The sequence below is a fragment of the Lethenteron reissneri genome, unplaced genomic scaffold (assembly GCF_015708825.2).
Source record: "Lethenteron reissneri isolate LAM-NWPU_2019-01 unplaced genomic scaffold, ASM1570882v1 scaffold_1719, whole genome shotgun sequence".
NCBI classification, from domain to species: Eukaryota; Metazoa; Chordata; class Hyperoartia; order Petromyzontiformes; family Petromyzontidae; genus Lethenteron; species Lethenteron reissneri.
The window spans coordinates 841-16,628 of NW_026891464.1; the positions used below are offsets into that span (position 1 = coordinate 841).

At 52.9% G+C, this 15,788-nt stretch overlaps 1 pseudogene; it reads left to right on the plus strand.

Moving 5' to 3' along the window:
- The first annotated feature begins 10,906 nt into the window (after window positions 1–10,906).
- On the plus strand, window positions 10,907–15,279 carry LOC133339265 (protein Wnt-7b-like; annotated as a pseudogene).
- The last annotated feature ends 509 nt before the right edge of the window (window positions 15,280–15,788 follow it).

Consider the following 15,788-nt stretch of genomic DNA (forward strand, 5'->3'; position numbering starts at 1 on the left):
CAATACACTTTTCGAAATCACCTAAATAAAGCCATGAAAGCAAAATTTCGATCAACAATGTTTCTTTTAACAAACAGCAAATCCCAATCAAGCGGTCAGTGCCTTGCCCAATGGACTCACCAATGTGTAACGTTTTCTATTTGAATAAATGTAAAATAAGTATAACCCGTAAAAACAAGTTTTTCACTCTAAATCCTTCATATGCGTGGCGGCTAGAGTCCTCTCGTCCTCTGGCTTGAGATGGCTGCCACCTTTGGGTCAGATGATTGCCTGCCACCATTAAGCAATTGGTAATTAAATATTTAATTTGTTTTCCCTAAACAGTGTAAAATTTTGGACATTTTTTTTACGAACATTAATTGTCACGCACAACGAGTCTGTGTGCAAATGTCAGCTCGATTGGATCACGGGAAGTGGGTTAAAAACGACCGAAAAGTTTGCAACGGTCGTAAGCACAAGCGAACTTAATATAAAGGATTAAAAATATTCGCCTGTGGAGGACGCGGGGAATCGAACCCGCGACCTCTCGCATGGGAAGCGAGACTGCGCCACTCGCCCAGCGCGTGAAGGTGTCACGCTCTGGGCTCCTACACGGTGACGTTCAGCCACATCCATGATGAGTTCCAGATTTGAAGCTTTCGTGACTGCAATGATTCATACTCTTAGGCTTTTTCGGTCAAGTCGCTTATTAAATTGTAGTTTTGAAGCTTTCGTGACTGCATTGATTCATACTCTTAGGCTTTTTCGGTAAAGTCACTTATTAAAGCATAAAACCCACGTTTCGATCTCCACACATTAACATAATGTATTAATGACGTCAGTTAGAGTCGCCACTCGTTGTGGGAGGGGCTGTTGCTTGTACCCCGGGAGTGACGTCATGTCACCTGCTGCCGCGTGACGTCACAGGCTGCAGCTTCGCGCGTGCAGTGAAATCTGAGGTGAGAATTCTCATCGCGGTTGTTGTGGTTGTTGTTGTTGTGCTTGTTGTGGTTGTGTTGTGGTTGTTGTTGTTTATCAAGCGATAGCCTCGCTCTCTCTCTCGTAGGGATGTCACTAGAGCAGCAGCAGCTTGTGAATCGTGTCCAAGTTGGAACTTTACAACGCGGGGCCTAGACACGCGGGGCCTTGCCTCCTGCCTCGCCTGGTCGCGTTTGCTTTAATTCCCTCCCTTAAGTTTAATTTGTCTTCACGCGGCTCGCTACTTTGTCACTTTGGTTTAGTAGATATTAACGCAGTTTTTTTTTTTCGTTTTTTTACCAGCCCAAGCCCGCCTGAGCTGCTGTACCGCTCTTGTTTACAGAAGCTACCTGCCCACGACACAAGGTGGGTTTTGTCAACGCGTGTCTCGGTGTTTTGACTTAAAACTTTAGTAACTGCAGCAATTCATATTCTTGGTTCTTTCGGTAAATCACAGAGATAAAAAAAGAATAACGGATATAATATTAAATTAAAAATTTGCAAATAAAGAATAAACCCACGACGTTTCGATCGCAACACAAGTGGTGTTTTAATTTAATTTCATGATCTGTTATTTTTTTTTCCTATCTACGTGACTTTACCGAAAGAACCAAGACTACGTGTGTCAATGTCTGTCTGTCAAAGACGCTGAATGTGGAGGGAAAAACCGGGCAGTGTGTGACAGTGTAAGTATATTAACTCTGATGAACACGGAGGTTGTAACAAAACAATAGTTTATTTTAGTTTTCCTCTGGAACTCTTTATAAGAGTGGAAACAGGAAGTTAGCACAGCACACACGTGCAGCAGCTGACGTCAGATCTGTTCATCCCATCATTCAAGGACATCTGAGCCTGGCTTCACACCTCTAAGTTGCCACTGAACACATTCCTGCTGCTGCGGAGGGAGCTGGTAGGAACGTCGGGTTGCTCGGTCAATGGCCTGCAGGGTCAACGGCGGCCAGGGCAACGTGGTGTATTCCGCAAATAGCCCGACTGTGAGGGCGGCACAAGCCGGCGTGAGTAGGTTAACGTTGAGTTTTTAAGGGCACCACGGGGTGACCAGCCCCTCCCCACCCAGCCCCACCCCTCCCACCCACCACCCAGCCCCTCCCCCACCCTCTCCACCCAGCCCCTCCCTTCACGACGGACACAATAATCCCCTGTGGGCTGGTGTAACCAGGAGGTTCCTACCAGTATTAATTTACGCATTCTGCACAACACAAATAGGATTGTTTCCAACACCCTTTGCTATGTCAGCCGAATTTAGCTTTCATAAATTTCTTTTGTAGCCAGACAGCCGAAATTGTGTGCTCGGAGTTTTGGGTTCCCATTCATTTTGAAGATACGAGGGCTTCCAGACATGTTTGTGACCATTCACCCTCTCATTGTGTGCCATAACAGCCCGTGTGATGAATTTGGGAAACTGTTTCACTGCATCATGAATATATGAATAAGTATAGACGTGTAAGTCACGTGTGACTGTGTATATGCATTCCTCTGTGTCTGACGTGTAGGTGGTGTGGTTATCATTTTTTTCTGTCTGCAGCTGTCGCTTGGTCTGATGGAGCAAAGGCGCTCAGCACAGCTCGGTACGGCAAGGCAACAATGCGACCGGCGTGGATACAGCACGGAGCGGACTGGAAATTTGACACAGCACCAGAGAACACACACAGGAGAGAAACCCTTCAAGTGCAGTGTGTGTGGGAAGGCATTTGCCTGGCCATCTGCTCTTAAAAGACACCAGAGAACACACCGGGAGAGAAACCCTTCAAGTGCAATGTGTGTGAGGAGGCATTTGCACAGTCATATCATCTTAAAACACACCAGAGAACACACACGGAGAGAAACCCTTCAAGTGCAGTGTGTGTGGGAAGGCGTTTGCACATTCATCTGCTCTTGTAACACACCAGAGAACACACACGGGAGAGAAACCCTTCAAGTGCAGTGTGTGTGGGAAGGCGTTTGCACTTTCATCTACTCTTGTAACACACCAGAGAACACACAGGAGAGAAACCCTTCAAGTGCGGTGTGTGGGGAAGGCGTTTGCACAGTCATCTGCTCTTGTAGAACACCAGAGAATACACACGGGAGAGAAACCCTTCAAGTGCAGTGTGTGTGGGAAGGCGTTTGCACAGTCATCTACTCTTGTAGAACACCAGAGAACACACACGGGAGAGAAACCCTTCAAGTGCAGTGTGTGTGGGAAGGCGTTTGCAAAGTCATCTTCTCTTGTAATACACCACAGAACACACGAGAGAGAACCCTTCAAGTGCACTCCGTGCGGGAAGGCGTTTGCACATTCATCACATCTTCATGAACACCAGAGAACACACAAGCATCAGAAGATCCACCAGGAGTGGAGTCTGAAATCAGCTTGTGAAAGTCAAAGTGCTGCAATGAGCCCATCCCTCATCAAACAAGAACCGGAAGAAAATCCCAGCTTGGACACTTTTAAAGAAATCAAGGTGAAATATGAAGAGGTGAAGGTGAAATGTGAAGAAGTGATGGTGAAGAGCGAAGAAGTGAAGGTAAAATGTGAAGATGAAGGTTCAACTCCAAAATGTGACCTTCACATCGATGGAGGCAACGTGAAGCAGGAGAAGAATTCTGACTGAGGCAGAGCGAGGCAACTCCCAGCAGTTTGTGGAAGTGGAGGTGTGGGTGGACTTCCTCTGAGACAATACAAAGTCAAATGGAGACCCGGTAGATGTGTAAGCTTGAGACGATGTCGCTCCAATAGATGCACCCTTGTCACAGGCCTTTAATGACAACGTGAAGTTGAACACCCAATTCCTAGGTGCAACCTGCAGGGTAAGAGCGGCCAGTGTTTGTGGACCTGTGTGTTGGGTAGATCTCTAACCAGGAGCGAGAGCCAATAAGCTCCCAAGCATTCACTATGTTCTCATCAATTCCATTTATATGGTGCTTGGCTTAATCGCCTCTGGCAACTCTGAGTGTTGCAAATCGTATCTCGTCTCAAACACTCGAGACAATCCCCAAGTGGCAGCTGCCCCTGTGTGGCACAAGGTGGTGGCCCATGCACCGGCCTGCGTGTGGACAAGAGCCTGTCAGTGGGGGGATGGTTGATGTGGCATCTCAGTTGTGGAGTTTGTAGGTAATGTTTAGAATTTGCTACATTTTGACCCAGACGCCAGCATGCAATGGCCGACTCGTTTTGAATGGTGCATTAGTATGTTGTACAGATACTGTTAAGCAGACGGTGCGTATTTTTTAAATTAGCTTCTTGTTAATAGGATGTAAACTAATAAAGCATATTTCAGTGCAGTAATTCAATTTAGTTAATATGCCTGTCACGAATTTAGACTGAATATTTGTCTGATGGTGTGCGTACATGTAACCTTTTGTCTTTAAGGGTCAAACATTGAATAAGTGATGTTAGGACACAGTGTGTGTTTTGCAAGTAACCTGTACAGATTACTCAGGTGAGACTCGTTGTGCTTGTGATACAGGTCAAAGGGTATTTTTGTGTTTTCAGGAAGCGTCTCCCTCTGGAGCAGCAACTCATTGTCTTTGAAATAGCGAGCACGCTCCGATCATTCATCAGTTACAAGGCATACCACTTAAAAGTTACACGTAGAGGAGATACATTCTCTACAACACGAATTATAATTTTGTATTACGTGTTGACGTAGATTTTGTCGAATTAGGACAAGAAATGCTCCTTGCTGATTGGAAAGTTACTAAAAGAATTGCACACGAGCGACGCATCCACGCAAGCTCCTGATGCTCTGTTTTGAAGTTTTAAAATGAAACAACTTTGAATTGTATTATGTTTTGAATTTGATAATTGTGTTTCTTCATTAATAGCTTGTTATTTTACATCTGGAAGACTTAATTGAAAACGACATTTCGTGTGAATTTTCTCTCGTCGTGAAGTAGATGGCATTGCCGGGGTTCTGTTCGATGCGGGGCGTTTCACCTGGTTGGGATCGCGGGATTGAGATGAGGCGACAACCGAGCTGCTGGCCGGTGCCAGAAGACCGCCGTCTGCAGAGCGATTCCAACTCGATCTGATCGCAGGTCTGTCCCTGCGCCTCCGTCGTTCATAGCAGGGGGCGCGTAGGTTTGCAGCGCCCCCTGCATGAAAGCGACGGAACGTGCAGCGTTTCGTCACAAAGTTGTGCGTAAGCGCCATAAACAAGGCGCTGTCAGCTGAACCTGCCACACGTGCAGCACGGTCAACAGGGGGCAGCCGAGAGAGAGAGCGAGGTGCGTAGGGGTCGACCAAAGGTTAACCCCCGACCCCCCACCGTGACCGGAGACTAACACCCCTGACCCCCCACCCGTCCCTAAGGCCCCTTAAGATAAGACCTTCCAGAAGGTTCTGGGAGGGGGGGGGGTCAGAAGGGAGGGGCGACCCCGACGTGGGGATAAAAGTCCGGCCCTCTGGACGGGCCGGCGGTGTTCACCAGCTCAAGCCTGAGGACATCCCAAGACGTGAAGACTGGAGCGGCACCCGGGGACCCTCAACGAGGCTCTAGCCAGAGCCGCGTTGTAGCGGACCCGAGGTGAGCTCCTGTACCCTGGCTGGGACGGCTCGTCCAGTCTTCCCTGAACGCCGCCGGGCTCAGGGACCCATGGGTGCAGAGCCCGGAGTGTGCAGGCTGCTGCTGCGGTAGAAAGGGCTGTCATTCCCGTGGGCTGTCGGGTGGAAGGGGCCGTACCCTGCGTGCTAGGAGTCGTGTCTGGAGGAGCGAGTGATTCGACAGAGTTGTTACAATGAACGCGTCGCCTCAACCAGACTTGCCCCGTGTGGTGAGTCAAGGACACGACACCGACACTAAAGAGCGTCGCCAGTGGGTTTTTCAAAGCACCTTCGTCTTACAGAAATCAATTTCGCCGTGAGCCCACCGCATACAACAATGCTCAGTCTGTAGCTCACGTGCCTTCTGCCGCGACAATGTCTGGATGTTTTCGACCTGAGGACGACTGCTCGTGTTGCGATCGAAACGTCTTGATTTATTTTTTTTTCTTACCTACGTGACTTTACTGAAAGAACCAAGAGTATGAAAGACGTCTTTGTACTGCTGATCTTGTTCATGTCAGTGTATATCGATATCCACATTGCTTACACCACCACATCATCGGTTTCATTTTATTATTCAATTCTGTTTTTTTTTGAGTAAGCAAGCAAGTGAACTGTTAATATAAAGGATTTAAAAATGAAAGATCCCCTCTGACATGCCCGCGTATATTCCCGAGGGCACTAGCGTGGCCCGTTTTTACCCACTTTCAAGAACCTGGCGGCTTCATGTAACTGCTCTATAAATAGTCTCCAGTGTACAGCGTGGGGGCAGGGATTTCATGCCATGTGGTTAGTCAACATTTGCGTCATCATGAAACGGGCGGCTAGAGTCCCTCTCGTCCCTCTGGCTTGGTATGGCTGCCACCTATGGGTCAGATGATTGTCTGCCACCATTAAGCAATTGGTAATTAAATATAGATTTTTTTTCCCCTAAACAGTGTAAAATTTAGGAAAAAACATTTCACGAAAATTAATTGTCACGCACAACGAGTCTGTGTGCAAAATGTCAGCTCGATTGGATCACGGGAAGTGGCGTTGTAAACACACGACCGAAAGATTTGCTACGGTCATAAGCAAGCACGGCGCGGAAAGCACGCAAGCAACGTGAACTTAATATAAAGGATTTAAAAATCCAGGGAAAAACTGCAAAGTCTTCTAGAAAAAAGCATGTACACCAACGCTAGTGGAAAAATCCCCGTGGATGCCAGTCAAACAACAAAAACCACAAGGACAACTTTAGATTTAAGCCATCATTCTAACTGTACTACAACAAACAAATATGGCCAAACCAAAAACTTTTGAAATCACCAAAATGAAGCCATAAGCAATGTAACAGTGATCATAGGAACTAGTGACCGAAATGTCACAATAAACGACACAAACACACGTACCAACCAAACCCTGGACGCCAAGCTGGCTGCATGAGTCACTCCATCAAACAGCAGGAGCATCAGTAGGAGTATAAAAACTATTCAAATGTCACCTTTAAAGATCTAAGATGGAGAGCTCTGAAATCAGCTCATATGCAGGTGCTCCGTGGATTGTTGCATTGCAAGGAAATGTGATGATGACAGCTTGGGAGAGGCCTCCATCACGCATAGGATTAATTTTGGTTGATAATGATGAACAGGAATCTCTCACTCGGCTTTGCCGCCTGTTGTTACATAAAAGACTCCCTCCCTGAGCTGTATCGCCACTAGGTGGCACCATATCACAATTTACTCCAATTCTGGCAATATGGTCACGAGATGCATGAAAACGTCGAGGGTCGGCCGCAGAAGAGGGCTCCGGGAGAGAGTTGGTAGCTTTTTATTCCTTCATTGCTAGGAACGAAGACTACAGTGGGTTGACTAGATGGTTTACTGTATTTACCAGGTAAGGTGGCCCCTTTGGGTTTATTGCCGACGCAACTCAACAACTTAATGCAAGATAAGCGGGACTTCCTCACTGCTCGGAAACGTGAACCAACGCTCACGGACGGCGCAGTAACGAGGATATGACCTCGCGGCTAGGAACGGGAAACGCACCATCCCTGCAGATCATTGCCAAAAACCTCGACTGCGCTGGGACAATCCCAAACAAATACAATCTCGGTTGGAATTTTCCAGAAAGCAAACCGTCCTGGATTGTTTAAAACTGTTTCCAAAGACCAGCATAAATGTTCCATTTCTCTGTTAAATGTTCCCCATCATCTCCTCTGGTTCGTGATGGCAGACTAGCGCGGTGACACACTGGGTGGGTGTGGCAGGACAAAGTGGCAAGCGAGTGGAGCAGAGGGAAAGCCAACTAGTTTCCCTTGCCAAATGAATCTAACAAAAAAAACGCACACAGAGTTGTAATGTTCGGGCCTTTAATAACCCTTGATCAAGATAAAAATGTACGTCTTGTTTGGGGCGATGTGTCAGTGGTAAAGGTCACAAGGCTATCACAATTTGTTCAACGAATTGTGCAACGCAACAGTAAATTCCTCTCCACTTAGTGCAACAAGTGAAGGATAATTTATTCCATCACGCGGTAATATTTAACTCTTAGGTTATTTCCTTGTTGCCGTTGTTGTGATGGGAAATGAACAGAAACACATTCCTGCGGAGGGAGCTGGCAGGAACGTTGGGTTGCTCGGTCAATGGCCTGCAGGGTCAACGGCAGCGTGGTGTATTCCGCAAATATGCCCGACTGTGAGGGCGGGCACAAGCCGGCGTGAGTAGGTGAAACGTTGAGTTTTATAAGGGCACCACGGGGTGACCAGCCCCCCCACCCAGCCTCTCCCCACCCAGCCCCACCCTCCCCACCCAGCCCCTCCCTCCCCACCCAGCCCCACCCCTCCCACCCCCCACCCAGCCCCCCCCTCTCACCCCCCACCCAGCCCCACCCTCCCCACCCAGCCCCTCCCCACCCTCCCCTCTCCACCCAGCCCCACCCCTCCCCACCCAGCCCCTCCCTGCACGACGGACGGACGGACGGACAATAATCCCCTGTGGGCTGGTGTAACCAGGAGGTTCCTACCAGTAACAATGTTGCCAATTGCTTCGTTTTTATTTGGAAAGTCCCGGCTCTCCCGTGACGAGGTGGATCCGCACGACGATGTGTGTGAAGTGACTGTCATCGACAACACGACGATGAGGTGACGACGTGTATCCCACCGGCGAGGGTGGTGAATGGTGTCGTGGCTCTGGGGGCGGAGGGGCGTGAGATGTGGCTCACATTTCCTGAATGACTTGGTCAAGGTGCCACGTGCACGTGCATCTCACAGCGCGATTTGGGCAATTAGAACACACGACGGAATTGATGTAACACCTGCTTGCTTCCTCAATTAAAGCCCATCGAGAATCACTTATTCTGAATGTGTTTGTGTGCATCGATTAGGGGCCGTCATAAAATGACGTCACGCACCTGGCGTGAGTCATTTATGGACGGCCCCTTAATACCTTTTCCTAGAGGATTTCCCCACGGCCAAGTCGGCCGGTGGTCATCATTGGTTGCCTCCCAACCACGCGGTGTTCACACCCAACTGCTGCAGGCGTGTGTGTGTATGGTGAGTGTCTGTGTGTGTAGGTGAGTGTCTGTGATGTGTGTAGGTGAGTGTCTGTGTGTGTGTAGGTGAGTGTCTGTGTGGGTAGGTGAGTGTCTGTGTGTGTGTAGGTGAGTGTCTGATGTGTGTGTAGGTGAGTGTTCTGTGTGTAGGTGTGTCTGTGTCACCCTGTGTGTGTAGGTGAGTGTCTTGTGTGTGTGTAGGTGAGTGATCTGTTGTGTGGTGTAGGTGTGTGTCACTGTGTGTGGTGTGTGTCACTGTGTGTGTGGTGAGTGTCTTGTGTGTGTAGGTGTGTGCACTGTGTGTGTGGTGAGTGTCTGTGTGGTGTAGGTGGTGTGTCACTGTGTGTGTGGTGATGGTCTGTGTGTGTGTAGGTGAGTGTCTGTGTGTAGGTGTGTGTCACTGTGTGTGTAGGTGAGTGTCGTGTGTGTAGGTGTGTGTCACTGTGTGTTAGGTCAGTGTATGTGTGTGTGTAGGTGTGTGTCACTGTGTGTGTAGGTGAGTTTCTGGTGTGTGTGTAGGTGTGTGCCACTGTGTGTGTGGTGAGTGTCTGTGTGTGTGTAGGTGTGTGTCACTGTGTGTGTAGGTACAGTGTCTGTGTGTGTGTAGGTGTGTGTCACTGTGTGTGTAGTGAGTGTCTGTGTGTGTGTAGGTGTGTGCACTGTGTGTTGTGGTGAGTGTCTGTGTGTGTGTAGGTGTGTGTCACTGTGTGTGTAGGTGAGTGTCTGTGTGTGTGTAGTGTGTGTCACTGTGTATGTGTGTGAGTGTCTCTGTGGTGTAGGTGTGTGTCACTGTGTGTGTGGTGAGTGTCTGTGTGTATAGGTTGTGTGTCACTGTGTGTGTGGTGAGTGTCTGTGTGTGTGTAGGTGTGTTGTCACCTGTGTGTGTGGTGAGGGTGTGTGTGTAGTGTGTGTCAACTGTGTGTGTGGTGAGTGTCTGTGTGTGTAGGGTGTGTCACTGTGTGTGGTGAGTGTCTGTGTGTGTAGCTGAGTGTCACTGTGTGTGTAGCTGAGTGTCACTGTGGTGTGTAGCTGAGTGTCACTGTGTGTGTAGCTGAGTGTCACTGTGTGTGTAGGTGAGTGTCACTGTGTGTGTGTAGCTGTGTGTGTGTAGCTGAATATCACTGTGTGTGTGTAGCTGAGTGTCACTGTGTGGTAGGCTGAGTGTCACTGTGTGTAGCTGAGTGTCACTGTGTGTGTAGCTGAGTGTGTAGCTGAGTGTCACTGTGTGTGTGTAGCTAAGTGTCAGTGTGTGTTAGCTGAGTGTCACTGTGTGTAGCTATGTGTGTGTAGGTGAGTGTCACTGTGTGTTGTAGCTGAGTTCACTGTGTGTAGCTGTGTGTGTGTAGCTGGAGTGTCACTGTGTGTAGCTGAGTGTCACTGTGTGTGCTGTGTGTGTGTAGCTGAGTGTCACTGTGTGTATCCGAGTGCCACTGTGTGTAGCTGTGTGTGTGTAGCTGAGTGTCACTGTGTGTAGCTGTGTGTGTGTAGCTGAGTGTCACTGTGTATAGCGGAGTGTCACTGTGTATAGCTGAGTGTCACTGTGTGTAGCCGAGTGTCACTGTGGTGTAGCTGTGTGTGTGTAGCTGAGTGTCACTGTGTGTAGCTGAGTGTCACTGTGTGTAGCTGAGTGTCACTGTGTGTAGCTGTGTGTGTGTAGCTGAGTGTCACTGTGTATAGCTGAGTGTCACTGTGTGTAGCCGAGTGTCACTGTGTGTAGGTGTGTGTGTGTAGCTGAGTGTCACTGTGTGTAGTGTTGTGTGTACTTGAGTGTCACTGTGTGTAGCTGAGTGTCACTGTGTGTGTAGCTGCTGCTATGCGTGTGACGAGGTGGTCTGGCTCGACCGTCACAGCGGCACTGTGACACTCCGCGAGATGGCGCGCAGCCAGCGCCTCGCCACGCGGCAGACGGCGCCATGCGGCGCGCGAGTCCACCGCTGGGCACCGCCGCACCGCCCCCTCCTCCTTCCTGCGCATTTGCTGCTGCTCTCACGGCGGCCTTCCTTCTACTCGCGAGTGGGGTAAGAGAGAGAAGCCGGGCTCGTCGAGAAGCCGGGCTCGTCCGCGCGGCGTTGTGACGGGGGGGGGGGGGCGCTGCCGATGGCGATGTCGGGTCGCTGTGAAGATCGTCGAGGGAGAAGTCTGCACGCTTGCTGCGCTGCCTGCGGCGTTCGCTCGCGTGGTCACGGTGCCGCCGGCGGCTTCTCCGTCCACGCGCCCGTCCGTGGCTTCCGTTCTGCCTGCCCGATGGCTGCAGGCGCTGTCCGCGGACACGATCTGCGGCAAGATTCCGGGACTGACGCCACAGCAGCGGGCGCTGTGCCGGAGCCACCCGGAACGCGATGGTCGCTGTCGGCGAGGGCGCGCGGCTGGGAATCGGCGAGTGCCGGCACCAGTTCCAATTCAGCCGCTGGAATTGCTCGGGCGCTGGGTGATAGGAGACGGTGTTCGGCCAGGAGCTCCCAGGCGGTGAGCGCCCCGACTCGGCGTCAGTTCGGCAGAGGGGCGGACCCCGCGGTGTGCGGTCACCCTGTGGCGTCTCTCTCTGAATTCTAGAAACTCGCAACGCGTCACGTTTCTTATTTATTTAAAAGTTTTTTCATTTCTCAGATCATGGGCAGTCCTCTGCCTAGAACAGGAAAAAGAACAGGAGAAAGCAATGACCACAACCCGAGCCGGTGATCCTGTTGTAACAACCAGTGCCTGCACCACTCTCCCTGACAGCAGGTGCACGAGTATGAAACACGAGAAACACATCCTGCCAACAACCTTTGAGCGAAGAAGTTTTACCCGTCGCCAGGGAAGAAACATGAATCCGCCTACCCTCGCAGCGGAGGCCGTCCTCAAACTCTGTGCCACCACGGGGGTGGAGGCCACCGCCATTTCTCATTTGCAGCGTCACTGCCCACCATCTCTGTCTCCACCTACACCACCCTTTCCAACGGCCGACATGCAGGTGCCCTTAATCACTCTCCCGCGCGCCGCCCACAGGGCCGCCTCCTTCACGGCGCTTACGACGGCCCACGCCTGAGCCCAGACCCTCCCCCCGCCCTCTGTCTGAACATCCCCAAATTATATTAGGCAATGTGGCCTTTACTGGACAAAAATGAGGCAGCAGAGGGCTGACATAACTCCCACACCCTCCCGAGCAAATGGGCACTGAGGGTGCGGGCCAATCTTCGGAACACATGACCGTCTTTATTCCGGCCTGTCCCAGGCCGCCAGCCAGGATAAATCCCATTGCCTTTTCGTCAGGGCTGGCGATGTTACGTTTTTCTAAAGTAGTCGGTGCACGGCACCCCGTGCACCTGGCACCTCTGTACCAGCCTGCTGCTTAGACGTCTTCCGCCAGGACGTCCCTGGGAATCCACGACGCGCGTGTCGGGCCGGCTCACGCCTCAACGACGTTGTTTCGCTTGCCCGCGGTGCGACTGACCACCCCTGAGGCAAGCCGCGGGGGTGCCGCGGCGGGCAACGAAGCCGTCCTGGCCACCGCAGGAGCCACGCCTGCCTGTGCGTACGTAACGAGGCTTCACCTGGAGTCCATTGGAGGAAATACAGGTGCAGCGTGTCGCAGACCAGGATCGTGGCGAGGGTGCACGTGATATTCGGGGCGCCCCTCCCCACCGTTCTCGAACGATTTTATATTATACATTCGTTTTTCCGTTCCACTCGGCCCCCATCGCGCCCCACCCCTCCCCAGATGAACCTGAAGACAATTCGCTGCAGTCTTTTCGCAATTTGCGCGCCCGGCGAGATCACGTAGGCCCGGTAGATAAGTGTCGGGAGGATTTCCACCCTCGTGACCAACATTCTACCTTCCATTGGAAGGCGCCTGTCCGCCCGGCCGGCCGGGCGGACAGGATCTTGATCCCCTCTCCCAGCACCGTTATACCGGTGGACGGCCCTCGAATAGCCTGGGGTCACTGAAGATCAGCATCTCACTCTTCCTCACATTTACGTTAGATCCCGAGGCCAAAAATAATCTATCCGCGAGTCCTAGGGCCTCCCATACCGAGGAGACATCCCCACAGGAAATGACGACATCGTCCATACACATGGCTATTTTTGCTGGCTCCCTACACCCCTTTAATCCGCTGATTTCCCCTGACCGCCTGGGCAAAGGGCTCCATTCACAACATGAATGACACCGGTGACATAGGGAGACACCCCTGTCGCACACCTGACCCAGTTGGTATCTCCTCAGAGAGGACTCCATGTATCAGCAGGCTGCCCGTGAGCTTATGATACAGCAGTTGCCTTATCCAGCCGATCAATTGTTTCCCCACCCCCATCACCGCGACCCCGCGTCTCCCCCCCCACCTCCCACGCGTCCCTGCTCCACCACCCTGCTGCTCACACCGCCCCCCCCCCCCCCGTGCGTGGGCTCCCCGACACGAGCAGGTAGCCGAGAAGCGGCCTTCGCGCACGCCGTGATGGCGGCGGCCGTGGCGTACGCCATCACGGCGGCGTGCGGCCGGGGCGACCGGAGCTGGTGCGGCTGCGACGGCGCCAAGCAGGGCGGCTTCTACGATGCACAGGGCGGCTGCTCGGCCGACCTCAGCCACAGCCTCGAGTTCTCGCGCCTCTTCGTGGACGCGCGCGAGGTCCAGCGGAGCGCGCGCACGCTCATGAACCTGCACAACAACGCCGCCGGGCGCAAGGTGCCAGCGATTTCCCCACACCAAGCACTCCTCCAGATCCAATCCAACGCAGGCGCTGAAAACAAAATCACCCACCCCTCCCCACTCTCTCCCCCCCCCCTTCCCACCCCCCATTATCCTACCTCTTCTCCTCGTCATTTTTCCGGCACAATGCTTATTTTTAGCTAAGGAAAGCTGTCTCGAGTGCGGACCAATTAACTTCAAGGACAGTGCATATCATTATCATCATCAGAGTTGTTTCTTTTTGTTTGCATTTTGACTGCTTGTGTTGTGGTTCTTGTGGTTCTTGCAAACATGATGTCAGTTTTTGTACCAGTTGAAAGGGTAAAAACCTATCACTATATTTTGCCACTGGTAAAGGAGGTGTCTCATAGTGTAAATGGGGTTGTTGCTGGGCTCTGGTCCAATCACGCGGCCCGGGGTATTGGGGGGCGGAGCCTGGTCTGCGGGGCGTGTGGAGGGGCCACCGTTCACCTCGGCTCCAATGGGAGGCGAGGTGAATGGGGGCGGAGCCAGCGGGGCATTATGGGAAGGCCGGATCTGACGATCCGGAAGGGAGGAGTCAGGATCACGTGGGGGGAATGTATATTAGTGGGAGCCCGGAAGAGATCGGGGCAGTCGTGGAAGTTGAGGCTGAGCCACGCTGGGTGGTGAGAGAGAGATCCGCGCCATCGGCCACGTGGCCGAAGGTCCTCAGCACGCCGTCGGCCAGCGGGGTGCGGAGTGCGGGAGTAGAGGAGCTAACGGAGGAGCGTGCGTGGCACGCGAGAGGAGACGACGCTGGTCCGTGGAGGAGACCAGCGGGGTGCGGAGAAGAACCTAAATAGAAGACAAGCGGAGACCAGCAGTGGCTGACGGAGTCTTTTATTACATGTTTGTGTGTTGCCATAAAGGCTCATATATTGGAAAACTCCAGCACAATTGCCGCTGGTGTAATAAAATTATTAAAGTCAAAGTCTGTCTCTGTCTCTCTGTGTCTCTCTCTGTCTCTCTCTGTCTCTCTCTGTCTTTCTGTCTCCCCCCCCCCCCCACTTGTCCCCACCTACCTCCCCGATGCTCTCCTGCCCTCTCGTCTCTTCCCCCCCCACGTGCCGCCAGGTGCTGGAGGAGAAGATGAAGCCGGTGTGCAAGTGCCACGGAGTGTTGGGCTCGTGCACCACCAGGACGTGCTGGGCCACGCTGCCCCAGTTCCGCGAGGTGGGCTCCGCGCTCAAGCGCAAGTACGACGAGGCGGTCCACGTGGAGCCGGTGCACGCCGGCCGCTACCGCCACCGCTACCCCGCCTTCCTCCAGGCGAGGCGCTCGCGCGGCCACCGCAAGCCGCTCCACACGGAGCTCGTGTTCACCGAGAGCTCGCCTAGCTACTGCGAGGAGGACCGGCTGACGGGCAGCGTGGGCACGCGCGGCCGCCCGTGCGACCGCACGTCGCCGCACGCCGACGGCTGCGAGCTGCTGTGCTGCGGCCGCGGCTACGACACGCGCCGGTACACGCGCTCGTGGCATTGCAAGTGCGAGTTCCGCTGGTGCTGCTACGTGCGCTGCAGCACGTGCAGCGAGGGGGCGGAGGAGTACACGTGCAAGTGACGGCGGCGGCGGCTTGCTGGGAAGCTGGGGCCCCGACTAATCCGCCGGCTCGATCGCGCCCCGTCGACTGTCGGCCATGGCCCCCACGGGCCTCGCCCCTGGCAACAACAATCATGGCCGGACAAAATTGTCAGCGGATGTCGCTGCCTGATGGCGCGGCTGTCGTTCCGCACCTCGCAGTTGCCCTCAACTCCCCTCCCTCACTCCACCCCACCCACCGCCACCCTGCGGATTGCCGACGGGGTGGGGGGGGGGCGCCAGGCGGATCCCTGCAAGAGTGAGATCTGCAATCGGCTCCCGAGCCTGGGACAAAGTAGCCACCGAGATCTCAGCATGATGGGAGAGAGAGGAGGAGTCGGTGACTCGTCCACATCGCTCACCCTGCCCTGCCCCTCCCCCCACCACCACCTCTGCCCCTCCAACCACATGCCGCTTCTCCCACTCAGATTTGCTGACCACGAGGACCCACAAGTTCTGTATGTCGCCGGCACCGAGTGCAGCATCTCCCA